Below are 26603 nucleotides of genomic sequence, written 5' to 3' on the forward strand. Positions count from 1 at the left end.
AATAAATAAATAAAATCTTAAAAAAAAAAAAAAAGAAAAAGAAAAAAAAAGTTACCAAGTGCTATGTACCGTGTGAGACTAGTTGTGGAGGAAAATACTGAAGCAGCTTGATTTCTGTAGGTGTACACACATCAAGTTGACAGGTTGCTTCTAGGGAACATACTATTTTAGGTGAGGGAAAATGTGGGAATTTTAACTCAGTTTTCTTTGCAGATTTTATGCTGATAATTATATCAGTATATTATATCAGTATATTATACTATTATTATTGATAATTAATATTAATAATTAATATACAATATTAATATACTATAATATTATATAATATATTATACTGATAATTATATCAGCCTTAAGAGATCTCCATTCCCTTATTTTGCCTTTTATATCAGGGAGTATCATACTATATAGTCTTTCTTCCATGATTATTTTTTTAGTCACTATATCTTGGAAAACACTCCCATCTGAGTTTATAAGAAACTTTATTTATAATGGCTGCATGGCACTTCATTGAGTGGATGGACCATAGTTTATCCAAGTAGTCTCCTGTGGTTGTGAGTTTGTGTTGTGTTCAGTTTTTTGCTCTTACAGGTAATACTTCCACAGCAAATTTTTTGTGAACAACTGCTGTGGACAAGGCATTGTCTTCATAATGCTTGGTGATGTTAGTGAAGAATAAGATGTATTTTCCTTACAATCTAGTGGAGGGAATTTGTCCTAAGTGGGCTAGTGAGAGGAGTGGGCCAGTGTCTGATAGTTTAACATAACGTAAATGTTCTCAGTAATTTTGAGTCTCTGATTGCACATTCTCCGAGAAGCAGGATGAAACAGATACATGAGAGTACATGTTATAACGTAGTCTGGCTTCCAAGTAAAAATAAAAAGAAGCCATATTTGATAGGCTCCATGCCCAGTGTGGAGCCCAACATAGGGCTTGAACTTATGACCATGAGGTCAAGGCCTGAGCTGAGATCAGGAGTCCAATACTTAACTGACTGAGCCACCCTGGTACCCCTTATAAAGAAGTCTTTTGTTTAGGATAAATAGTCTTCAATAAACTAATAAGCTTATTAAGCTACAAGTTCTACGATTTCATAAATAATTCATTTTAATAGCACTTTTTAAAGGTAGAGTTAGGGAAAGTTTTCTCTTACTGGTCTTATCCAGCTAAAATACTAAGTCTGTTTTATTGATTTTATCCTCTTTTTTTTTTTTTTTTTTTTTTAGTTCATATCTAACTTTCACACTTTCACTTCTGTATAGTAAAAACAAATATGATTCTACAACCCATTCATGGTTCTGGGGCACTAGTTACCTTGGTTTTCAGACAGTTTGTTTGATTCTGTTTTAGAATCCCATGTTCAATGCATACTCTGTCAGAATTCATTTTTAGTTCCAGGCATTTATTGCATAGTATTTCAAACATTTAATGTAGATATAGAAGCCTATAATGAATGTGTTGGCATTGCTACATTCATTGCAAATTATGTGCAGAGTGTGATCCATACGTGATGATTACCTTTTTGGTTTTGGAGTGGTGGTTATACCCGGACTTTACATCTTGGTTCAGGAACTTAGAATTTGAACACACAGACCCACATGAACATGATGACAGTTTTCTTGCTGACTTTGAGCAGTCTTTGGCCTCTTTCTTTTTGAGTTTCCATGCTTCATTTTGTAGCTTTGTTCTGCCTTGGAACTGCCCATTGTTCCCACTTTGATGTTCATTCTGCAGTGGTCAACCCCAAAACCAATAGTGGTAATGTTCAGAGAAAGTTGCGAGTAAATACTTCTTATATCTGAAGGACAGTTTTGTAAATATTTTTAATTTGTTTCAATGGTAGCTTACATTTTATTCTAATTATAAGTAAAAAAAAAATTCCCCAAACTCCCCAAACCCCAAATTATGAAAAACTAAGATTATACAATTTTTAATAATTGTGCAAGAAATGGTCATCTTTTGTTTCATCACATATTAATATGTTTTCCTTTTATTGCTTTCTCCTAATTCTTTTCATAATACTATCTTGCCTTTATGGTACTTATTTTTTAAATGGTTCGTGTAATTGTAACTCTAGCATGCTACTTTGCTTTCCATACATCTCGTTTCAAAACTTTGCAAACCCTGCTGATTGTTCTTCAGCTTTTAGAATCAGTGTATGGATGAGTGAAAACTTGCTGGGAATGTCAAAATAGAAATGTTAGGAATTTTTGAGAATGTGAGAGCTGTGGATGACAGAAGGAGGTGCAAAGAAGTTCAGGGAAAAGTTTTGAAGTACTAATGAGTACTGACTGAGGTTATTCACAGTTACAAAAGTAAACATTAGAACAACAAAAAATAAAATAACTCTTAGATACTGAGGAGGGATAAGCAAAGTAGGGAATAATATAATGAACTAAAAATCCTCATCTTTCATATAGAGGTCATTAGATATATTTTAAGGTTGACAAATCAGAGTAGAATGATATGCCTATTAGTACACTTCCTCTGTAGTTAACTACCAGAAGACCCAAAAGTAGAAACATTTAAAAGTTGCCCTGGGCTGGAGCCAGGAGTTCTTGCTTTTGCTTCTAATGACTGGTCTAACCATTTGGTCCTTTACTGTGTATACCAACTACTTAAAATTTTTAAGAAAAATATTTGTAGTAGAAAGGGTTTAAGACAGAAATACAGGGAAGAAAATAACCTGAAGGATAGGTTTAGCCATTAACTTGTCCATGATTAACCTACTCCATTTTCATTAATTTTAAGTAAAACATATTTTCATTTTAACATGATGTCAGCTCTAACTAATGGAATATTTTGCAGGCAAGTTTAAAGGCAAAATAATGTGCTAGTGGAGAGATCATTGCCACTGAGATTTACGAGGCAGCACCCCTGAGGTAGTTCTCAACTGTTTCATATCCAACATCTTAGGCTAAGGGTGCAGGCACCTTTGGGTTCTGCTGACTTGACACAAAACCTCACCTGGGTGGTGTTGCATTGAATGCCCTCAGCTGGGGAATCGCCTGTCACTTTTAGAGGATACTTCGACAAAATGTGTCTGATGAGCACAAATAGGCACTCCCTTTCCAGGTCAGTGTACCCTGCTTCATCCCTGCCACCCTCTCTGGGCCTCTCCAGCCAGCAAAGAAAATCTCCTCTCCTTATCTCAGCTGAGGTGGGGCTGTTTTCAAAAATATTTCACTGAGAAACAAAGGGAAAGGCCAAATAGGCAAAAAAATGCAGCAGAATGGGAATGGGTGAGGTTGTGAAACACAGTTCGTTGTTTTTAATCTTAGGATAATGAGGTTACAGATCTTTGGCATGCATGTTGCCCTTTCCCTTCTCCATACCCATGACAGACATTGCTAATTGATCCCAGCACTCATTTCTGTTGACTCAGCCCTGGAAATCTTAGCAGTACTGTGGACTGACCCATCCTAGTCAGTCAGATTTGGCATGTGGGATGCGTATCCTATTCTCAAGATTGTTAACATTCTTTTGTGAGTTGACTTCACAGAACTTAGCATGCACAAATTCAGACCATTCTATCTGGTTGCACCGAGTCCACTCATATGTTGGTGGCCCCCAAGACAGCCACCAGTCCTTTCATCTTGGTAACCTCCTGTCCTGTCCCAGAGCCTTCTATTTCTATTTTAAAGTGAGACCACCTATAGTTTCTCAGATTATTAATGGGTGCTCTACTCTCTTGTCCATATTTTTTCCACCTGCTTTATCTTGAGCTTATTTCTTATCCTATGACAAACAATTGCACATATATAGTCAGAAAAATATGTCTTATAAGTCTGATCTTGTTTCTGTGATAGACCACAGCTTATTTATAAAGGACACAGTTTGTTTATAATAGACCACACCTTGTTTATACAGCAGCTAATGCCTCCCAGCTACAATTTTCTTGGTTTATATGATTACTTAAAATTATCACATTACGTGACTGCTTTCAACCAAACATATTGATTTTAGTGAGGTCTTAGGTTTAACGCCAACCACCAAAAATGAATGCTTATGGCTTTTGGAAAATGTGAACTGAATGCTGAAGGAAAGCCTTCCAAGCCCTTTGTGTATCATTCTCATGGTGCTCAGCAACATGAAATTGAAAACCAAAAATGTGAGTTTTCCTGTAGCTTATTTCCACTATTAGTCCAATACAGTGTTTCAGAATATTGTACTTAAATCAAGTGTCGTGAGGAGACATGAACATATGTATCTCAGGGGCCTCTGTCTGTGTGTGAATTTTCAGATCTTGTCTCCATTGCCTCATCAGTATGCCAGTAGGTGTCACTGTATACATTAAATGGCAATCAAAGATGTCATTAGTGCATTTCTGAAATTACAAATCATTACAGGTCTTTCAGAAAAAGAGCTCTCAACACTAATAAGCAAGAATATTTTTCCCCTTCCAATTTTTATGTCTAAAAATTGCTTTAGGCTATTTTAAGAAAGCATGACAGCATTCTTTCTTTGGCCCATCCTACTACCTTACTACCTGAATGAGCTCTTGCATACAAGTAAAAATACCTATTTGGGAAGAATTCATAAAACTCAGAAGACAGTATATAGCCCTATCAATTGGAAGAGTGAATTGTTTTGCACATGTGTATGTCACTCCTAGGGCTTTGTTGCTAGAAAGTTTTTTTGGCAGAGGAAGGTGCAGGGTTTCTTCACTTGAAATACTCAGTTATAACAATATGAGTATCCTGTAAATATTTGTAGTGATAAATCTTTGTATATGCAAGTACATCCATGTTTGCCACCTTAAGATTTTATTATCAAGTATTTTTAATATTCTACAGATTTATTGAGGTTCTCTTTAGATTTCTAAATTTTTCCATAGCAGAAAAAACTGTTTCCTGATGATGTGTCATATAATATTAGTGGGACTTAATTGTTTAAACATTTGAGGGCTTTTTCCTTCTTCTGCTCATGCCTTCAAAAAGTGGAAAGTATTTGACTTTATGTCTTATGTTGCTTTTTGGGAGAAAAAGAAAGATGCTCATTATTCATTTACAAGTCTTTGATATTAAGATCAGCAGTATCAGAGAATGCATTCTTCATTTCAGTCATACAGATCGACACTGTACAAGTGTTCTAGAAAGCTCTGTGCATTCACATGAGTGTGTGTGTGTAGGGTGCATGGGTGTCTGTGCATGTGGGCACATGCATGCACGCGCATGTGTCTGTATTGTGGTCTGTTGTCTGAAATACTTCATTGTGATTTTTGCATTCTGAAGAAAGTTGGTGTTATTTTCATGCAATGACTTAGAAAAGATTTATGGTGACTAAGTGTACCTGTGTGAAACTTGAGTGCCTAGGTGTACTCCTGTAGTATTAGTGTCAAATCATCTTCAGCCTGATTTTCCCTCACGTACATAATACAAACAGAGGTGTCTCCTGTCTGAAGGCCAGACATACTATATACGCAATTAAAACAAGTGGGGCGTATTCAAAATTCCTTTCCATTTATAAACTTTTAGATTAATACTTAAATATTAAGTCCGAGTCCCTGCAGGCAGTGTCATGCTGAGCAGTGAGCTGCGTGCAGAGGGCCAGGGGAGAGGAGCTCAGGCCAGTCCACCAATGCTCCCTATGGTCTGTTTACGGGCACAAAAGGGGAACAAGTGTTGTTAAGATTAGATGTGGGTTGTAGCTGAATCAATCATACATAGTTTCTTAAAAGACAAAGTGAAATCAAAGTAAATATGGAAAAATATAAACATCTGTTAAATCTTTTTTTTTGTTTTGTTTTATTAAATCTTGATAATGGGTACATATATCTCTTTGTACCATTTTCTACCCACAGACTGATTTAATCAGTCTGGTTCAAGATGTGGAATTGATCTTTTCAAACATTCTTCAGGTGTGCAACCAGGGGTGGGAACAGTTGGTGTCCAGGGCTGCTTATTATTTTTTTTTTCAGGGCTGCTTATTATTTAGCAGGTGGGCCAGACGTGGTTGGTGGGGCAGTTCCCAAATCAGAGTCCAAGAATTGGAGTAAAAAAACCTGTGTTTCCCATCCTTTGGTGGATATTACATATTACATATTCTTTGTTGACTAGAGGCTTACAGTGTGTATGCATTGGTGGTGGTGGGCTGTCCTGGCCATTCTTCGGAGCTGCTTTCTCTGGATCCTGTTGCCCTTGACTTGAAAGATTTGCTCTTTGCTGTTTGCTCTGGAATAGCTTTCACCATCTGCTGCTTGCCCTCACCCCGACATCTCTGCCCCATCTGAAGGAGCCAAGTCTTTGCTTTGCTCTTTTACTGCTGGTGTTCACCATCGCCCTGGCTGGGAGTCGTGTGAGTTTGGAGCTGGAGTAGTAAATCCCTTGCCGTTGGTAAGATTCTAGCAACAGAGGTTCTAAGCAGAGGGAGGGCATTAGCTGTAGCATCAATAGTTTGTGTGAACTTATTTTTTGTAGCTATCATAAAGCGAATGGAAACCTAACCATTTGCGCCAGAAAAAAATTAGTTAACATGTAGTCTGTCAGTAATGTTTCTGTTGAGTAATATAAAGTTCCTCAACACTTACTGGAGCCTTGACTCTGCTAGGCGCTTCCTACAATGATGAATTCAGTGAGATGTCAGTTTTTAAGGACAGCATACACTCTTACAAGGATAATTCTCATGGTAGTGGTAGAGGCTTCTTACTAATGTTTAACTTACAGGTAGGAAAGCCAGTGGCCTTAGTAGAAGTAGTTTTTAAAATGTAAAATATAAGACCTTCTTTTAAAAATCTAAGAGGAAGGATGCCTGGGTGGCTCAGCAGTTGAGCATCTGCCTTCAGCTCAGGGTGTGATCCTGGAGTCCCGGGATTGAGTCCCACATCGGGCTTCCTGCATGGAGCTTGCTTCTCCCTCTGCCTGTGTCTCTGTCTCTCTCTGTGTCTCTCAAAAATAAATATTTAAAATCTTTAAAAAACTAAATAAAAATTAAAAAATCTAAGAGGATTGGGTGCCTGGGTGGCTCAGTTGATTAGACATCTGACTCGGTTTTGGCTCAGATCATGATCTCAGGATTGTGAGATTGAGCCACCCATTGGGAATCTGTGCTCAGCAGGGAGGCTGCCTAAGATTCTCTCTCCCTCTGCCTTTCCCTCTGCCCCTCCCCCCCACATGCCCTCTTTCTGTTTCTGAAAATAAACAGATCTTTTTTTTTTTTTTTAATTTTTATTTATTTATGATAGTCACACAGAGAGAGAGAGAGAGAGGCAGAGACATAGGCAGAGGGAGAAGCAGGCTCCATGCACCGGGAGCCCGACATGGGATTCGATCCCGGGTCTCCAGGATCGCGCCCTGGGCCAAAGGCAGGCCCTAAACCGCTGCGCCACCCAGGGATCCTGAAAATAAACAGATCTTTAAAAAAATTAAGAGCAGGGAACACTCAAGTATATGCGTTAGAAAGTATGTTCAAATTTCAGTTCTGTATGGCCATATGGAAATAGGTATTGTGTGATATTAGCAAGTATAACTGGAGAAAGGTAAATCTTATCTGTCAGAGACCTGAGAGCCGTGGTTTTATTCCTTTAGTGATAAAAGTATTGCTCCTGGGGCACCCTGGGTAGCTCAGTTGGTTGAGCATCTGCCTTTGGCCCAGGTCATGATCCCAGGGTGCTGGGATCGAGTCCCACATAGAGCATTCTGGTCGGCCTTGAGTCTCTTTCTCTCCCTCCCTGTGTGATCTCTCTGGCTCTCACTCTCTCTCAAATAAATAAAATCTTAAAAAAAAAAGTATTGCTCCTTTTTTAGGGGAGAAATGACCTATATATTTTTAAAAGACAAAACACTGTTAGTATGTATTAGGAGGGATTATTCCCTACTCCCTAAGTTTTGGATTGTTTGAAATTGAACTTGTTTTCTTTTCATTTAGCAAGTATCTGTTAGGTCTTCACTTTATGCTTTATACTGTGGGTGATACTAAGGAGGGTGTCAAAGATACACAAAATGTAGTTTCTTTCCTGCAGGAATGTATGGGCTGTTTAAAGATATTTCAGTTCTAATAATGAAAAATAGCAAATGATTAGGAACAAAATACAAAGAGATAATAAGTGGTCTTGGAATTTGGGGAAGAACAGCCTGGTCCAGAGCGGCTGGCTTGCAGGAAGTCGATATTTGGGCATTCCAGCCTCATTGCTATGCAGATTCTGGGCCTTGTCACTCCTGTTGTCTCTTTCCCTTACTCCTACTCAAAATTTAATGTTTACGTGACCTCTGATGTATTTGACTTTGTCTCTTGTCACTATTCTTTGGACTTTATAATCTTATCTTGTAGAATCATCACCCTTCATCCTTCCCCCTGGAGGGTCTTCAGCACTTGTTCCTGTTTTATCTGACCTTGGCCTCTGGAGGTAAAGACAGTGGCCAATTGGAGCCTGATCCCAGGCCCCTCCCCTATTGTGGCTCATTTAGAACCACACTGTCCTGTTTTCTTTCTTACTCACTGTCTCCATCTTGGATATCTTTTAATTCTTTCAGTTCAAGATGTCCAAAACACTGAGCAGGGAGCCTGACGTGGGACTCAATCTGTTGGGGCCAGGCGGGAAGGGAAACTCCTCAAGATGGCGGATACGCCAAAATGGCTGAGGTTCCTGTCACCACCTCCACTTGGGACGACAGCTTGAGCAGACCCTTACACCTCTCCTTTGGACTTCCTCAACCGAACCCAATGCCCTTCAAACCCCAGAGGAGGAAGTCACCTTTGACTGGTCGAATTGCAATCCTTCCTTTGCATATGAGCCAACCAATAGGAAACCGTTCTGCCTTACAACGTTATGTAAACCCCCTACCACCTTGTCTTGGCGCGACTTCCTCGACTCACTCTCTTTCCCCCGTGAGTCGTGGAACCTCGCCCGAGGGTGCCTGCAATAAAATCTGTTCTTGGACCCCCGCTTGCCTTGGCGGTCTCATTTCCGTCTAGTTACTAAAAAACTTAACATTTGGTGCCGAAACCCGGGAGGAGATCGAGCCCCTGCAACAGCACGGAGGCTCTCTCCTCTTCCGTCGGACTGGAACTCCGCTCTCTTTCTCTGCTGGGGTCACCGGACTCCTGGCGGTGAGTGTTCCCTGGTTTCCGACCCTCTCCCGGGGCGCCCTGTCCTAATCGCGGCCGCGTCAGGGCAAACCCTCCTCCGCCACCTGGTGGCTCCACGGTTCCGGGGAGTAAAGGAGACGTCCTCACTCCACGGTGACCACTTCTGTAAGCAGCAGCTCAATTCACAGTCGAGGGGACGCCCTCCTCCAAGTCTTGAGCTGATACGGGTAGGAGCCATGGGAACCTCCCAGTCCAAATTCGATTCCAAAACGCCTTTAGGATGCCTACTGGCTAATCTCCGAACTCTGGAGTTAGACCAGGACTTACGAAGGCGACGCCTTATCCATTACTGTACCGTCGCTTGGCCTCAATATCGGCTGAATAACCAATCGCGATGGCCACCTGAAGGCACTTTTGATTATCAGATACTTACGGACCTTGATAATCTCTGTAGACGCCAAGGCAAATGGTCTGAGGTGCCCTATGTCCAGGCTTTCTGGACCCTGCGCTCCAGACCAGAACTCTGCTCTAGCTGCTCAACCTCTCAGGTACTCCTAGCCCGCTCTCCCCCGCCGACTCTTCCCCACTCCACCTCTAGAGACTCCAACTTGGCCCCTCCATCCCCCCTCGTGGAGCCTCCTGAAGATCTCTCCAGGCCCCCTGTAAGGGCCCCACACCTGTCTCCTCCTCCCTACCAACCCGCTCCCCAACAACTTGTGTCCCCGACTCCTTCCTCAATCTCCGAAACTCCAGGCCCAGGCCCCGCCTCGAGCATACCCTCTCCAACCGTTCCTCTCCTCCCAGCCCCAGAACCTCAACCACCTTCCAGCCCCCTCCCTTCCCCTCCTATCTCTGCCCATACCAGATCCAAAAACTCTTCCCCGGACCTGGTCTGCCCCTTGAGGGAGGTTGCAGGGGCTGAAGGGGTTGTCCGAGTCCATGCGCCCTTTTCTCTACAAGACCTATCCCAAATAGAAAAACGCTTAGGTTCCTTTTCGGCCAATCCCGACAACTACATCAAGGAATTCCAATACTTGGCGCAGGCCTATGACCTAACCTGGCATGACTTACATGTCATCCAGACCACCACCCTCACCACTGAGGAGAGGGAACGTATCCAGGCTGCTGCCCGGGGACACGCTGATCAGGTCCACCTTACCGACCCCACAATGGCGGTCGGTGCTCGGGCGGTCCCCGCCGTAGAGCCAGGCTGGGGTTACCAAGACGGTCAAGATGGCCGCCGGCGCCGCGACCGCATGGTCCGATGTCTCATCGCTGGCGTGCGGGCGGCCTCTAATAAGGCCGTAAATTATGACAAGATCAGAGAAATCATACAGGCCCCTGACGAAAACCCAGCTATATTCCTTAACCGGCTGACCGAGGCATTAATTCAGTACACTCGCTGGGACCCGGCCTGTCCCGCGGGGGCCACGGTTCTAGCCACACATTTTATCTCTCAGTCAGCCCCAGATATCCGCAAAAAATTAAAGAAAGTCGAGGAAGGCCCTCAGACCCCCATTTCTGACCTAGTGAGAATGGCCTTTAAGGTCTTTAACTCCCGTGAGGAAGCCGCAGAGCTGAAGCGACAGGCCAGACTCCAGCAGAAGGTTCAGCTACAAACCCAGGCCTTGGTAGCAGCCCTGCGGCCGCGGCTCCAGGAGCCAGCAGAGAGGGGGACCCACCCGCACCCCTCGGGGGCCTGCTTCAAATGCGGGACTGAAGGCCATTGGGCCCGTCAGTGCCCACCCCGAGGGCACCAACCCGACCATGCCCTCTCTGCCATTTGATGGGCCACTGGAAATCCGACTGCCCTAGTCTCAGGGAATCCTCGGCGCCTCAGCGCGGGGGAAGACCTGAGACGGTGAGTCCAGGCTTCCAACTGCTCAGGCTGGAGGAGACTGACGGAGCCCAGCCTCGGCCACCCCTCTCACCCAGCCCGAGCCCAGGGCCATGCTCCAGGTAGCGGGTAAGTCCAGCTCCTTTCTGCTGGATACAGGGGCTACCTATTCTGTTCTGCCTTCCTACGCGGGACCTACTCCACCCTCACCAGTCACTGTTATGGGGATCGACGGGAACCCCTCCACTCCTAGGGCCACACCTCCCCTTACTTGTAGCCTGGATGGGTTCCCCTTCTCTCACTCATTCCTGGTGATTCCCTCATGCCCAGTGCCCCTGCTGGGTAGGGATATCCTCCAAAAGCTAGGGGCAACTATTCATTTGTCCCCCTCTCCCTCCTCACCCTCAGCTCGTCTCATCCTATATCTCTCCACTCCATCTACTCCTACCCCGGATCAATTACCCTTCGTGAACCCCCACGTATGGGATACCTCAGAACCTGTAGTGGCCTCCCACCACCCTCCCGTCAAAATAAAACTCAAGGACGGTTCCAAGTTCCCCTCTAGACCCCAGTTCCCTATCTCCCTCCTCCATCGCCTCGGCCTCAAACCGATCATAGAACGACTAAAGCGTCAGGGACTTCTGATTCCCATAAGCTCTCCCTGTAACTCCCCCATCCTGCCGGTCCGTAAACCCTCCGGAGCTTATCGATTGGTTCAGGACCTCCGACTCATTAATGAGGCAATAGTCCCTCTCCATCCAGTGGTTCCTAACCCTTATACCCTGCTATCCCATATCCCTCCAAGCACCACTCACTTTATGGTGTTGGACCTGAAGGATGCCTTTTTTACTATTCCCCTACACCCCAATTCCTACTTTCTTTTCGCCTTCACCTGGGAAGACCCAGACACACATACCTCTGGACAATTAACCTGGACTGTCCTACCCCAGGGGTTCCGGGACAGCCCCCCTATTTTTGGTCAGGCCTTGGCTGCGGATTTACAACAATGCCTCCTTAAGGCTAGTACCTTACTACAATATGTAGACGACCTCCTCCTCTGCAGCCCTGCCCTCACCATCTCCCAGGATGACACCACCTCCCTACTTAACTTCCTAGGGAGCAAAGGGTATCGGGTCATACCCTCTAAGGCACAACTCTGCACCCCTTCGGTCACTTATCTGGGAATCCACCTGACCCCCACCTCTAAATCTCTTACCGGAGACCGTATCCGCCTCCTACGAGAGCTCCAACCCCCTCAGACGGCAGATGAAATATTTTCCTTCCTCGGGTTGGCTGGCTTCTTTAGACACTGGATTCCAAACTTTTCTATTTTGGCCCGCCCCTTATACCAAGCGGCAAAGGACACTCCCCAGGGTCCTCTCACTGATCCCTCTTCGGTCTGCCGCCTGTTTTCCAAGTTAAGAGACTGTCTCACCGCTGGGCCGATACTAACTTTGCCTGACCCTTCAAAACCATTCCACCTTTACACTGATGAGCGGTCGGGTTCAGCTACTGGCCTTTTGGCCCAACCGGTTGGACCTACTTACCGGATTATAGCCTATCTATCTAAGCAGCTAGACAGCACCGCCCGCGGATGGCAGCCCTGCCTTAGGGCGCTCGCAGCTGCTGCCTCCTTAACTAAGGAGGCTCTCAAATTGACTTTGGGACAACCCCTCATGGTTTACTCCCCCCGTCGACTTGGGGATCTTCTTAGCCACCGATCCCTGGCCCACCTAACCCCCTCTCGTCTCCAACTCTTCCATCTGCTATTCATCGAAAACCCTCAAATCTCCCTCTCTACCTCTCCCCGCTTAAATCCTGCAACTATGTTGCCTACACCTTCGCCTACCTCTGAACCCACTCACTCCTGCCCGCAGCTCATAGAGGATCTCACCCCTCCCCACCCTGGACTCTCTGATCAGCCATTATCCAACCCTGACCGTATACTCTTTGTAGATGGCAGCTCCTTCCTGGCTGCGGATGGTCGGAGACACACCGCCTATGCTGTAGTCACCCCAGAGACGGTAGTGGAGACAGTCCCCCTCCCAATTGGGACTACTTCCCAAAGGGCTGAACTTATAGCTCTCACCAGGGCTCTACATCTATCTAAGGGACAACGAGTCACCATCTACACCGACTCAAAATATGCCTATCTCATCGTTCATACTCATTCCGTCCTCTGGCAGGAGTGGGGATTTTTAACCACCAAGGGGACGCCTATAGTAAATGGACCTCTCATTGCCAAATTGCTTGAGGCCCTTAGTCTGCCCACTGAGGTTGCAATCGTTCACTGTAGGGGCCATCAGACTTCTAAAGACATGGTCTCCATAGGAAATAATAAGGCCGACTCAGTGGCCAGGGAAACGGCCTTAAGTAACCCAATATCTCCCATCCTCTTCCTTAATACCCCTCATCGACCTTTCTACTCTATAAAGGAAACTCAAGCCCTCCAGGCCCTGGGAGGAAAGGCAGAAAGTAAAGGATGGATTTACATCCGAGGGAAGATTGCCCTCCCAGAAAACCTGGCCCATACCCTAATTACTGATATCCACCAATCTCTCCATATTGGCCCAAGGGCACTGAACCAGTTTCTCCAGCCCCTGTTTTACTATCCATCCCTACCTAAGGTGATTGAGGCTGTCCATAGGGCTTGTAAAACCTGCTCGGCCGTAAATGCACAGGGAGGAATCCGCAGGCCGGGGCCTAACCATCAGCTCCGAGGCCATCAGCCCGGTGAAGACTGGCAGCTGGACTTCACTCACATGCCCCGCCATAAAGCCTTTCGTTATCTACTGACTTTGGTTGATACTTTTACAGGATGGATTGAGGCATACCCCACAGCCAGAGAGACTGCAGATGTGGTGGCCACAATCCTCATCGAGCACATCATCCCGAGGTTTGGGTTACCCCGGACCCTACAGTCAGACAATGGGCCGGCATTTATCTCCAGTGTGACCCAACAGGTGGCCGAGAGCCTCAACATTACCTGGAAGCTGCACATCCCCTACCACCCTCAGTCTTCGGGTAAGGTGGAAAGGGCCAACGGGCTACTTAAGGCTCAACTCACTAAACTTACCCTGGAGACTCGCCTGTCGTGGCCCACACTGTTACCTATAGCTCTCACCAGACTCCGGGCATCCCCCCGAGGACCATCAGGTTTGAGTCCCTTTGAGTTACTGTACGGTTGGCCCTTCCTTATCAACCACAACCTCCCAGCCATTCCTCCACCTCTTTTATCCTATCTGCCTTACCTTACCCTCCTCCGGGCCCTCTTGAGAGCCCATGCCGATGCTGTCATTCCGGCCCCGACCGACAATGCCTCCGAGGAAGCCTCTCCACGAGACTTATCCCCAGGGGACCAGGTCCTTCTCAGAAATCTGCAGCCAGGCTCCCTGCAGACCCGATGGACCGGACCTCACACGGTCATCCTCACCACCCCAACCGCGGCAAAATTGCTGGGACATACGGCATGGGTGCACATCAACAACCTTAAACGGGCACCCACAGGTATCGAATGGACCTCCCAGATGGTGGGACCCACCAAACTCCGCCTGGCTAGGGCTCCTTCTCATACTTCTCCTGAGCCCCCCGATCCAAGCGGTAGAATGTGATTGCATGAAAGGCAGCGGTACCTCGCGCTACTTTTCATCTTATACCCACATGCCCAGAACTTGTTACTCAGGGAAGACACCCATCACCTGTACTTCAAGACATGCCGAAGGAACCTTTTGGATGTCTGAACTTTCTCAAACCAGCCGATCCCCTTGCAGCCGGTACCCCAAGACTGGAACGCCTGCAAGAACTCACCCGGGTATCTGTCAACCAACTTTTACTTCACCCATACTCTCGCCTGCCCACATCCGACTACCCCTACAACGATGCCCCACCGTCAGCAGGAAGTAGCCAGAGCAGAGTCGACGCCCCCGACACCATTATATAAAACAAAAGGTCGGAATGTTGGGGCCAGGCGGGAAGGGAAACTCCTCAAGATGGCAGATACGCCAAAATGGCTGAGGTTCCTGTCACCACCTCCACTTGGGATGACAGCTTGAGCAGACCCTTACACCTCTCCTTTGGACTTCCTCAACCGAACCCAATGCCCTTCAAACCCCAGAGGAGGAAGTCACCTTTGACTGGTCGAATTGCAATCCTTCCTTTGCATAGCGAGGGTCACTCTGACTGGTTGGATTGCAATCCTTCCTTTGCATATGAGCCAACCAATAGGAAACCGTTCTGCCTTACAACGTTATGTAAACCCCCTACCACCTTGTCTTGGCGCGACTTCCTTGACTCACTCTCTTTCCCCCGTGAGTCGTGGAACCTCGCCCGAGGGTGCCTGCAATAAAATCTGTTCTTGGACCCTCGCTTGCCTTGGCGGTCTCATTTCCGTCTAGTTACTAAAAAACTTAACACAATCCTGGGACCACAAGATCATGACCTGAGCTGAAGGCAGACACTTAATCAACTGAGCCACCCAGGCACCCCTGCCTTCTATATATTTGAGTCCGGAAGCCATCATCTGCCCAGGGGCCCAACATATAACATAAGGATAATCACTGTCCCTCATCTGGGCAGTCAGCTATTCACCAGTAGTATCTATGGCCTCTGGCCCCTGCTTCAGTGTCCTCTACCTTCCCTGTTATTCCCAGAGGCACTGCTTCTGCTTGAGATTGCCTAGCTCTTCCATAGGAGGCTCTCATTTGCTTGGTCAATTCCCTTAATGGTAAAGTTTCAGTATGTCTTTCTGAATATTTCTGCTGCCTCTTGGCCTCCTCCAGTCCAAAGATCAGACTTGTAGGTATGGTGAAGAAAAGCCCCTTCCCAGCCTTGCCCTAGTCTACCTCTCTGACCTCCTCTCAACCAGTCTCACTCCCTCTGTTGCCTCCCCCAGTCTCTGCCAAGATTCAGCTCATACCAGTTTGTTCATGTTGCACAGATGGATCATGTCAATTCTGGCAATCTCTTTTTGTACTTGTTACCTCATCTTGAAGTGTCCTCATCCTTTCTGGGCCCTATAAATGGAGAACCCATAACCCACCTCAGAGACTTGCTCCTCTGAATCTCCTGCCTCAGTCCCCCTGATGGAGTTGGTTGGGTTCACCGCTGTGCTTTTCATGTACCCTGCTTATGTCTCTTTCATACCAACTCTTGCACTGTTGAAATGATCAGTGAACAAGCCTGTCCTCCACTGATCTGTGAGCTGTGGCCTACAGGTTGTGCTTTATGCATCCAGTGATCTCCAGTGTACTGAGCACCCACAGAGGTCATAATTGTGGAATAAAACAAGGGATGCATTGAATGGAGTTTTAAAACCTGGCAAGTATTTGGCCATGTGCTTAAACGTTGGATTTTATTTCTTACTGATCCTTAAATTTTGGTGCACCATAATGTATCAGCCCCATGCTCCTCTAATGTAAAACATAATTATTCTGTGACTCTTTTTCAGAAGAGTGTTTCTAAATTTTTATACGTTTGATAAGCTCCTACTTTCTACATTTGTGATGTCATTCCATTTGATAGACTCTTGTTTCTTTCCTTTTTTTTTTTTTAAAGACTTTATTTATTTATTCATGAAAGACACAGAGAGAGAGAGAGAGAGGCAGAGACACAGGCAGAGGGAGAAGCAGGTTTCATGCAGGGAGCCCCGATCCTGGGACTCTAGGATCATACCCTGAGCCGAAGGCAGATGCTCAACTGCTGAGCCACCCAGGCATCCCTGGATTCTTGTTTCTAATTAAAATATTCCTTTTACTCTACAGATATGTTGTGGTTCTCTTCTTTTCCTGGGCATATAATACTTTCCAGTAACTACATTAAAAGATGTATAAATCTAACGTGTTAAAATTAAAAACATGAATTTATGGATATCATATCTAGTTGGTCCTAGAGTTAAATGGTATGGTAGAGACAGAAAAGATTATGTTTGTTTTTTGCATCCTTTGTAAATTCCTGAGTTATATTAGTTAAATCTAAGATAGTTTTAACTTCTTAAAAAAAATGTAAGTTCTGTGCCCAGCATGGGGCTTAAACTCACCACTCAGAGAGCAAGAGTCAGATGCTCTACCAATGGAGCCAGCCAAGTGCCTCAAGTATAATATAGTTTTAAAAACTAGAGCAAGAAAACCTTGAGAATGATAGATTGTTGAAATTATACAGTCACCAAATGGAATGCCCAGCCTTCAAAAAAATGTTTATTTCTTAATGATTTAGGTTATGAAATTTTTAAAAAGATTTATTTATTTGAGAGAGAAAGATCACATGAGCCCTGAGCACATGAACGAGTGAGAGTGGAGGGGTGAGGGGTGGGGAGGGACAGAGGGAGAGAAACTCAAACAGACTCTGTGCTGAGTGCAAAGCTGACTGGGGGACTTGACTCCATGACCGTGAGATCATGACCTGAGTTGAAATCAGGAGTCAGATGCTTAACTGACTAAGCCACCCAGGCACCCCTTTAGTTATTTATTTTAGAGAGAGAGAGGGAAGCATAGGTGTAGAGGGACAGAATCTTAGGCAGACTCCCTGCTGAGTGTGGAGCCCCACATGAGGCTCAATCTCATGACCCATGAAATCACGACCTGAGCTGAAACCAAGAGTTGGATGCTTAACCGACTGAGCTACCCAGAGGCCCTGGGCTATGAAACGTTTAAATGCCTTTTTATAAATCTAAAATTACATGCTTATTGGTTTGAACAAATGATCTTAAAGTTGCACTTTTGTCTATATTATATAGACTCTTAAATTATTAGTGATTTACGTAGTCATCAGATAATCCAGCTTCATGTGTTTAATCCTATTCAACCTGCTGTTTAAAATGAACTCCGTGGGGTGCCTGGCTGGCTCAGTCTGCAGCATGTACCTCTTGTTCTCGGGGTCATGAGTTCAAGCCCCACGTTGGGCATAGAGCCTATTTTAAAAATCATAATAAATAAAAATAAAATGAACTCTGTCGCCAAGGGAACAATTAAGAATGCTAAATGTTTTTTTTCGTCGATAATAAATCTGAGATTAGTTTTTCTTTTGACTTTGACTTAAACTGCATGGAGTGTAATTGGAAAAAAATGCCTCTGCTTTAGCCGTGTGTGCATGTAGAAGTCATCCCAGTGCTCCAGGCATGCTCTGAGTGGCCATCAGGCATCTACCCCCTCACCCCCAGCAGTCACACAGTCATCTCCTAGGGGCCTGGTGAAGGTGTTAGCTCCCAGGAGGCGTTTTAAGTAAGTCTGGAAGAACGTAGATGTTTCAGTTTGCAAAGGTCTTCCAAGTCCTTAATGTCCTCTGTGGAAGTATATGCTATAACACATTGTATATTTATAGCCCCATTCCGGCTGTGTAGATGTAAAACAGGCCTGCAGTAGGCATGTTTGATTTCAGGATTTTTTTTTTTTAAATATGTAAGGATCCTGATTTCATCTTGAGGTTCTCTGCAAGGTGTGGAAAGTGGTGGGAGGTTTGGGACTGGTAGGTGGATATGCCAAATGTTAGTTCCTCACATTTGGGTTCATTCTGTACCCTGAGAAGCTGGTGATTCTGTATCTTGACTTTGTTGGTTAGGGCTTCCCTGAATCAGCCACTCATTCAGGAGGTTTGGTAAATATAGGTACTGCTGGGTAAGTGCATCTAAAAATCTTTATAAATAGAGAGCATCACAGCTTGGCCCTGGAAACACCTGTTTGGAGATATGCCCAGATTTTCTGAGAACAAGTTTAATGTTCTCAACTTCCTAACTCAGATGTTACTCCTGTCTGTAAGATTATGTTTGTAATTATGGTTCTCGGGTCCTGGGACATTCCATCACAATTCAGGTTTTGTTTTTTTTTTTTTTAATATTTTATTTATTTATTCTTGAGAGATAGAGAGAGGTAGAGACAAAGGCAGAGGGAGAAGCCAGCTCCATGCAGCGAGCCTGATGCAGGACTCGATACCAGGACCCTAGCATCACACCCCAGGCCAAAGGCAGGCGGCCAAACCACTGAGCCACCCAGGGATCCCCTAGAATTCAGGTTTTTAGTTTCACCTGACCATTCGTTTTTCCTCATGAAACTCAGACCTCTCAACTGGTCCACTGAGTTGTGGATGTCTCAGGATTAGTCATTCAACCACAATTAAGTACCCACTATGTGGCAAAGCCTCAGTTATGCGCTGAAGACAGAATTGGAATGCTGGTTAAGTCAGGTGGAAAGCAAGTGTATAAAATCAAGCACACATAAGACAGCAAAGAGCATGTATTACAAAGAACTCTAAGACCATGGAACCTGTGGGGGTTGAGGTTCTCCATTGTTGGAGTTACCACAGAACTTACCATCTAAACTGACATACTTTTGGAAGCAAAAGGTGGCAGCGTTGATCATCATGCTGGGATAGTAGTGATAAGTTTGGGGGGCAGAGTACATGGTCAGTCTCCCACTTACCTCCCCACGCCTGGCTTGCCCTACATTCTAGCATGCTTGCTATGTCCACAGTCTGTCATCATGCGCCTTACACAATTTTATTCACCAGGTGTTTTGTGCCTTGCTAATTTTGGGTACAGTAAAGCGGATTTGATTGGAGTCCATGTTTTGTTTCCATTCAGGCATAGGACTCGATGTGTGTGAAGCGAAAGTGTTTGGAAAATAACATGTGGTCTGTGGTTCAGAAGCACTGAGTTTACAAGTGCCCGAAGGCATACGTTTTGGTCTGGGTGACTGAGAAGGAAGATTTTATTCTCGTGATCTCACTTACGGAAAAAAAAAAAAAAGAAGAAGCTGATGCCTTTTCTATGGTGTGACTTGTGAAATGGCAGAACTTAGACTATTTCTTGAAAAATTTAATGTGTTTGAAATAAACACACTTAACACTTCTCTGCTTTTCTGGGTACTGTTTTTCATTATGGAAGCTGGTACTGTAAGTAAAAAGTCAGCTGGTCCAGGAAGTCCCTTGTTCAGATCCCTCTAACTTCCCTGCCGAGGGCTGGCCAGTGTGGCATGGCATGGGGCAGGCGGACTGGCCGGTGTGCGATCGGAGCCACTGTGCCCTTTGCTTGCCTGCTGGGCTCCGGGCGGGGCCCTGGGGACCCTGCAGGAGATGTGGCTTCTGTCTCCAACGAGTCTCAGGTCTGACGGAGAGGCCACCGCACAAAGTTGATAATAGGTTGAAGAGAGTGTGACTGGAACCCAGAGGAGAGCAGTGTCCTTCGCAAGGAGGGAGGGAAGAAGGGAGGAGTGAAGGAAGGAAGGAAGGAAGGAAGGAAGGAAAAGAGAGAGAGAGAGAGAGAGAGAGAGAGAGAGAAACAGAACTTGGTAAGATGACAATGGGAAACTTTACCAGCAGGGAGGCTGCTGCAGTGAGTCTAAATACCCTCTTTTGCTCAGACTCCATTTTTCCCTTGTTAGTCTCTGAGATTTTCTTTCCTTCTCTCTCCACTACTTTTTTTTTATGATTTTATTTATTTCTTCATGAGAGACAGAGAGAGAGGCAGAGACATAGGCAGAGGGAGAAGCAGGCTCCCTGTGGGGAGCCCGATGCAGGACTTGATGCCAGGACCCTGGGATCACAACCTGAGCCCAAGGTTCAACCACTGAGCCACCCAGGCATCTGTCTCCACTTCTTTCTTGACTTCATGTGCCCTAAGTCTTGAGTTTCTTCTCTTCTGTACCCTAAAAAAAATTTTTTAAAAGATTTTATTTATTTATTCATGAGAGACAGAGAGAGAGAGAGAGAGGCAGAGACACCGGCAGAGGGAGAAGCAGGCTCCATGCAGGGAGTTCAACGTGGGACTCGATCCCGGGTCTCCAGGATCACACACCCTGGGGTGAAGGCAGCACTAAACTGCTGAGCCACCTGGGCAAGAAATTATCTTAAAAATGAGTATTTCTTTTCATACTCACCTTAAAGTTATCTTTAAATTTTACTGAAGAGGAAAGGCTATTTAATGAAAAATATTAAGTCCAGAGAGGATGCGAATGTGGCCAGGTTGGGAGGAGGGTGGTATCTGGGAATTCTCGATTTATGAGACAACTCCCGCCTCAAAGGAAGAATTAAAAAGGAAAGATCAAGGCCAAACAACCCTCAGAGTCAAGTTTTTGCATTTTTTTTCTTCCTGAAAGTCTGGGAGGCCTGGTAATTTTGTCCCTTGTGCTGTGTTTTCCTTTTCTTATGTTTATGGCAAAATATTAGGAGTTTGACTTGATCCCTATTCTAGACGTGTACTGATTTAAACTTTACATTCCTCTGTCTTCACTGGCAATGGAAATATCAGGTGATTAAAACTGTTCTCTATTATATATATATATAAAAAAAAAACTGTTCTCTTCAAAACTGAAAGGAACAGTTTGTATGCAGAGGGCCTTAATCTGGTATTTTAGTTCTTAGAAATACATACATTCTCCCATTTATAAGTAAATTTTGACTGTTTTTCAAGTTACTCTTTTTTTTCCCCGACAGTGTAACAAGCAGCAAAGAAATGCCCATTTAAACTTCTTTACCCAGTGGCATAAAAGTTTTAAACAGAGCAGTAATGGCTTACTAAGTGGTAATTCCATTTTTCTTTTTCAAAGGACAGCACAATTAGATTTTAGTAAGATTGAGATTTCAGTGTCTCTTGGTGTATTTGTCAGGACAGATTCACAAGTAGTTTGCAAGTGTTCATGAACAAATCAGGTTGGTAATCCATTGATACCAGCACAAATAGATTGTCCTCATCACCACATAGACAAAACAGTCAGGAGATGGGGTTGGGGCCGTAAGTACTAGTGGCAGGATATAATGAAGTTGTATTCCATTAAGCTCTTGTGTACGGGGGGCAAAATGTCATCACCTGAATGTGGCTGCATTTCTGTGATACAACCTCATCTGTTCCGTCAACTAGTTTTGCTCTGATCAATAAGCAGTTTTCTGTGGCCTTTCACTGCTGTCAGATGTCATTGAGTGATGTAAATGCACGTCAGAAACTAGAAACTTGACAGCTCACCCGGAGTGGGAAGGGAGAGAGAAGAGGGAAATTGCTGTGGGAGACATGGTTGACAGCTGACATCTCGGGGTAACTGATTGGACGCTAGCAGCCGGCACTTCTCCCGTATAAACATGAAGGAAAATGATCCCAGTATGTGTGAAATACAGAACAGATGTTTTAAAATAATCGAAGGGAAAAATTATTATTGTAAACCGTAGCATAGTGCTTGTGTAGATTGTTTATATGAAATATACTAAAAATAATTAGTTGCTGTTAGTTTTTGACTAAGAACAATGAAGTCAAATGAAAATATGGTATTTCTATCCGTTTTCTTCATCACCTACTGCCAAAACTATGCTTAGGACAGTTTGTGTCATTCCAGAAAGAGATATAGCCAAAAAGACATTTATTATAACAGAATCCATGCAATAGGATATTATGTAGCAGTAAAAGGAAGAAAAGAATAGTGTATGTCCTCCTGTGGGGAGACTGCCAAGAACCCTTGCTAAGTTAAAAAGCCAGAGATAGATCAATGGGTAAAGTGCGCCTTTTGTATAGGAGGGAAGCACATAAGAGTGATTCAATTCAGACATGCACCTAGCCAGGCTGAAGGGGCTGTTACCGGTGGGCACCCAAAGGCAGAGTGACGAGTGTGACTTGGTCAGACAGTGATCTGGGTTTCAAGGGAGACTTCACTGTTCATCTTTTCATATCTTTTTTTTTTTTAACTTTTAAAATCAAATGAATGTATTACCTGTTAGAAATACTGAATTATTAAGACATTTAGTTGTTTCACATTGAAAATTGTCTTAAATACTCAAAAAGAAATGCAATCATTACCGTATTAACAAAGGACACTCCAGAGTACTCTGGATAGATTCTTCATTATCAAAGCTAGAAAAAGGCATTCGGGTATATTAGCATTCCATTAAATACTATTTTCAATGATGTTAATATAATTGACTAAAATTCAGGGACTCTTAGGTGATGAAAGTAATACCTATTATTTGTGGAACGCTTACAATATGTTAGACAGTATACTCTGTACTTTACTATCTTATTTGAATTCCTATAGAGAAAATATCTCTGTTTAACAGACGAAAAAAACTGATGCCCCATGAGTTTAAATGACTTACTATAGGACACATGGCCAATAAGTAGGAAAGGTGGGATTTGAACCCAAGTCTTTGGTATCCAAAGATAAGTGTGGAATGAGTATCAAAGTGGAGAGAGCTGTAAACCACATGAGCATGTGTGCTTGCTGTGAGGACGTTGCATTAGTTCCTGTCTGCCGTCACGAGTTAGAATACAGTGTGAAATCTCTGGGTGTTCTTCACTGTCCCACCAGGCTGGTTTCCCTGTTAAGATGACTTTGGCACCATCTTCACTTCCTTCTGGCTTCAATTTCGGCCATAATCTTGTGCTTACAATGGGTTCATCTCTTTCTTGTCTCTGAATTCCATGGTGGAGAGACCATGTCTCTTTTGCTACCCACTCTGTTCCAGGTCAGAGCCTGGCCCACAAAAGTATTTAATAAATAGAGTTGACTCATGAGCAACACAGGGGTTAGGGTTCCCTCCCACATCTGAAAATCCACATGTAACTTTGATTCCACAAAACTTAACTGCTAACAGCCTCTTGTTGACCGAAAGCCTTACCCACAACATAGTCAACTAACACATATTTTGTATGGTATATATATTATATACTGTATTATTACAATAAAGTAAGCTAGAGAAAAGATTTTATTTATTTTTTTTGAGAAAAGATTTTAAAGAAAATCATAGGGAAGAGAAAATACGTTTATTGTACTCAAGTGAAAAAAAATCCACCTGTAGGTTTATGTGGCAGATCGAACCCGTGTTATTCCAAGGTCAACTGTACTTGCCAAAGAAATGACTTACTTTCAGAGGCAGACCCTGTAGTAATGACAAGATTACACTGGTGTGGTTATCTTTTGCAAACTACCTAATGGAATACTTCTTTCCAGGGCATGCTTTTCCCTGATGAGGAATGCAGCATTGAGGCCAGAGTGAATTGAGAGCTTGCAGGTTCAAGACTGAGAGATAGCACTTTATTCTATAAATAGTGAACCATCACTTTACTATTAGGAGTAACAGCTGTAAAGGCAGAAGATTAGGAACTTAAGAAAATCACCAGAGATAAGTTTTACTTTGACAATGGGAAACTTAACTGAAAAAATCCAGTAGAACAAAGTTGCCTTAGTACATTAATCCTGCCATTGTGATGTTCAGGATTTGATATACTCTGCCTTGAGTCTCAGTGTTTTGAGACTTTCCCCTCCTAGGCTGCAGGCCAGGCTGCTCTGTTCATGTCCACTTCATTTCTCCTCTCATTTATTTTCATTTTGACTTTTGAAATTCTTTTCCTCTTAATTCTAAGACCAAGATTATAAGAATATGGGGAGAGGTTTGACATCAGAGCCATCCTCACTGTCCAGCCTGGGGGCAGACAGGCTTTGATGAGTGAGTGAGAGAGAGAGAGGAAGAGTGAAGGACTTTAGGTAGGGGTGACTCTAGTGCGGTTGGAGAAAGAGTGGGGAGTCCTGACCATCTCACTCTTCAGTCAGATTTCAGTGGAAGTGGGAGGAATGGCTGTTCACAGATACATAGGAAACTGCTTTGGTTATATTCAGTCTGTTCCCCACTCATCCCCTTTCCTAAGACTGGCCTAAAGATCCTTCTTGTGCTCAAGACACTTTCTATGATGCGTGAATAGGCTACAGATATATTTGTTGAATCTACATACTGATGTCACCTTCTTCCAGTGGTACACTGGGTAGGAACCAGGCCCTTGGTTGGTACTTCCTTCTTACATATCAAGGTCCTGTTACCAGCCTCATAATTACATAGTTTTGACTGGAACCCAAAGTAGACCATTTCCACATAAAATCCCAGTCAGTAATAGGATATATTGCTTTTTCCTGAGGAACTCTAACCTGGGGATTGTAGATTATGGCCCATCTCCATGTAGATCCCTATTACCATATAGTGAGACTGTAGAGTTATTCTGGGAACTTCATTCTCCCTCACAATATCCTTTATAGGACATCTCAGATAGTTCACCTTCTCGCCGTTGACAGTTCTCTCTCAGTGGGATTGCCTCACTGGTGATTCTGGTATTGCTATATTCATTACTTCCATTTTACCTAAGGGGGCTCCATGACTTCACTCCATTCCAGCACTGATAGAGCTGTAGATGCCTTCTGCCTTCACCTTTCTTCTGAGGACAACCTTTATAGCACCTGCTGCTTTTCCCTTCACTTGTCCACACTCCCCCATCCCTACTTTTTCTTGATTTGTTTCCTTTGCAGACACCTGCAACTGCTGAGTTGCATTACCTTCATTGCCCTGGAGGGGGCTCCACACATGTTGGGTGAGGTAGAGGATCCTACCCAGTTCCCTCCCCCCTCACAGACCGTGCCCAAAGACCTAGAGCTGTTGCTCTTCCTTATAAGCCGCAGAACAGCCTTCTCTTGGTCTTACATGGATGAGGGAAAAAAGCCTTTGATGAGAAGGCTTTTTTTTTTCTTTTTTTTTTTTTTAGAGAGAGAGAGTGTGAGCTGCATGGGGAAGGGGCAAAGGGGGAGAGAGAGAAGCGGACTTCCTAGCTGAGCAGGGAACCTGTTGCAGGGCTTGATCCCAGGGCCCTGGGATCGTGATCTGAGCTGAAGGCAGATAATCAACCCACTGAGCCACCCAGGTGCCCCTAGTATCTAGTTTCTTTTCAAACTTTTAAAGGCCGTTTTAAACTTGTATGAGGGATGCCTGGGTGGCTCATCAGTTAAAGCACCTGCCTTTGGCTCAGGGCCTGATCCTGGAGTCCTGGGATCGAGTCCCACATAGGGCTCCCTGCTTGGAGCCTGCTTCTCCCTCTGCCTGTATCTCTGCCTCTCTCTCTCTCTGTATCTCATGAATAAATAAATAAAATCTTTTAAAAAAATAAACTGTATGACTGAGTCCATTTTTAAGTTGCTCTAGTGTAATTATAAAGTGCTTACATGAAAACATTTAAAAAAACAAAAATTTTGATGTGGAATGTTGGAGAAGGCATCTACCCCTTCGTACTCCATGTTCCCCATCCACTCTGAACTTTTTAGAATCCGTTATTCTGCAGTCAGAAGGATTGTTGTGCACATGTCATGGAGACAGGTCCAGTGTTCAGGCATTGAGTGGTCAATGGTAAAGGCCATTCCATCCTCAGTGTGGCTCAAGAGGCCCAATGTCCTTCCTCCCCCTGAACTGCATTGTCGCCTTCCCAGTTCGCCTTCCTTGTTTGTCAAGTGCATCTGCTACTTTTCTTAAACGAACCTTCTCCACATCCTCAGCTCCCCTTTAGGTCTCCGGTCTTTGTGGCTTTTGCAGAGAGCCTAATGGCTGTCCTGTTGAATACTCTCTTGGTAGTCTGGCCTTGCCCTCAGAGCCCCTGTCAGACTGTGCATTGTGCTCTTAGTTCACTGTGTCCCCAGCACCTAGGACATGTTTACACACAGAGGTGATCCTTACATTTTTACTGAATATATAAATTGGAGCCAGAAATGAGAGCAAATGAGTCATCTCCTATCCAGGGCTACTTAATACCAGAATCAAGACAAGAATCACAGCCCTTTCCACTATCTGGTTTTTATTTATTAGTAGGCTGTGTCCACTCTTGTGACTTGTTCATTCTGATTGCCTGAGAGAAATGTGCACCTCACATTATTTCCAGGGAGACCTGGATCTCTGTGTTCTGTTTCCAGCTTCTCAGTGGGGTCGGTTCCTTCTAGGGCATTCCTTGTACCCATTTGTAGG

General features: G+C 44.3%; 1 protein-coding gene and 1 long non-coding RNA gene across 2 annotated transcripts in view; both read left to right on the forward strand.

Moving 5' to 3' along the window:
- Positions 1–26603, forward strand: part of SNX24 (sorting nexin 24) — a 159422-nt gene that overhangs the window by 34836 nt on the left and 97983 nt on the right. The window lies entirely within an intron of this gene.
- LOC125756036 (uncharacterized) lies at positions 3847–21071 on the forward strand. The gene is made up of 3 exons (XR_007413925.1): positions 3847–8345; positions 8473–8581; positions 14881–21071. It is a non-coding gene; the product is annotated as an uncharacterized LOC125756036 (long non-coding RNA).

This window comes from Canis lupus, chromosome 11 (assembly GCF_003254725.2).
Source record: "Canis lupus dingo isolate Sandy chromosome 11, ASM325472v2, whole genome shotgun sequence".
NCBI lineage: Eukaryota > Metazoa > Chordata > Mammalia > Carnivora > Canidae > Canis > Canis lupus.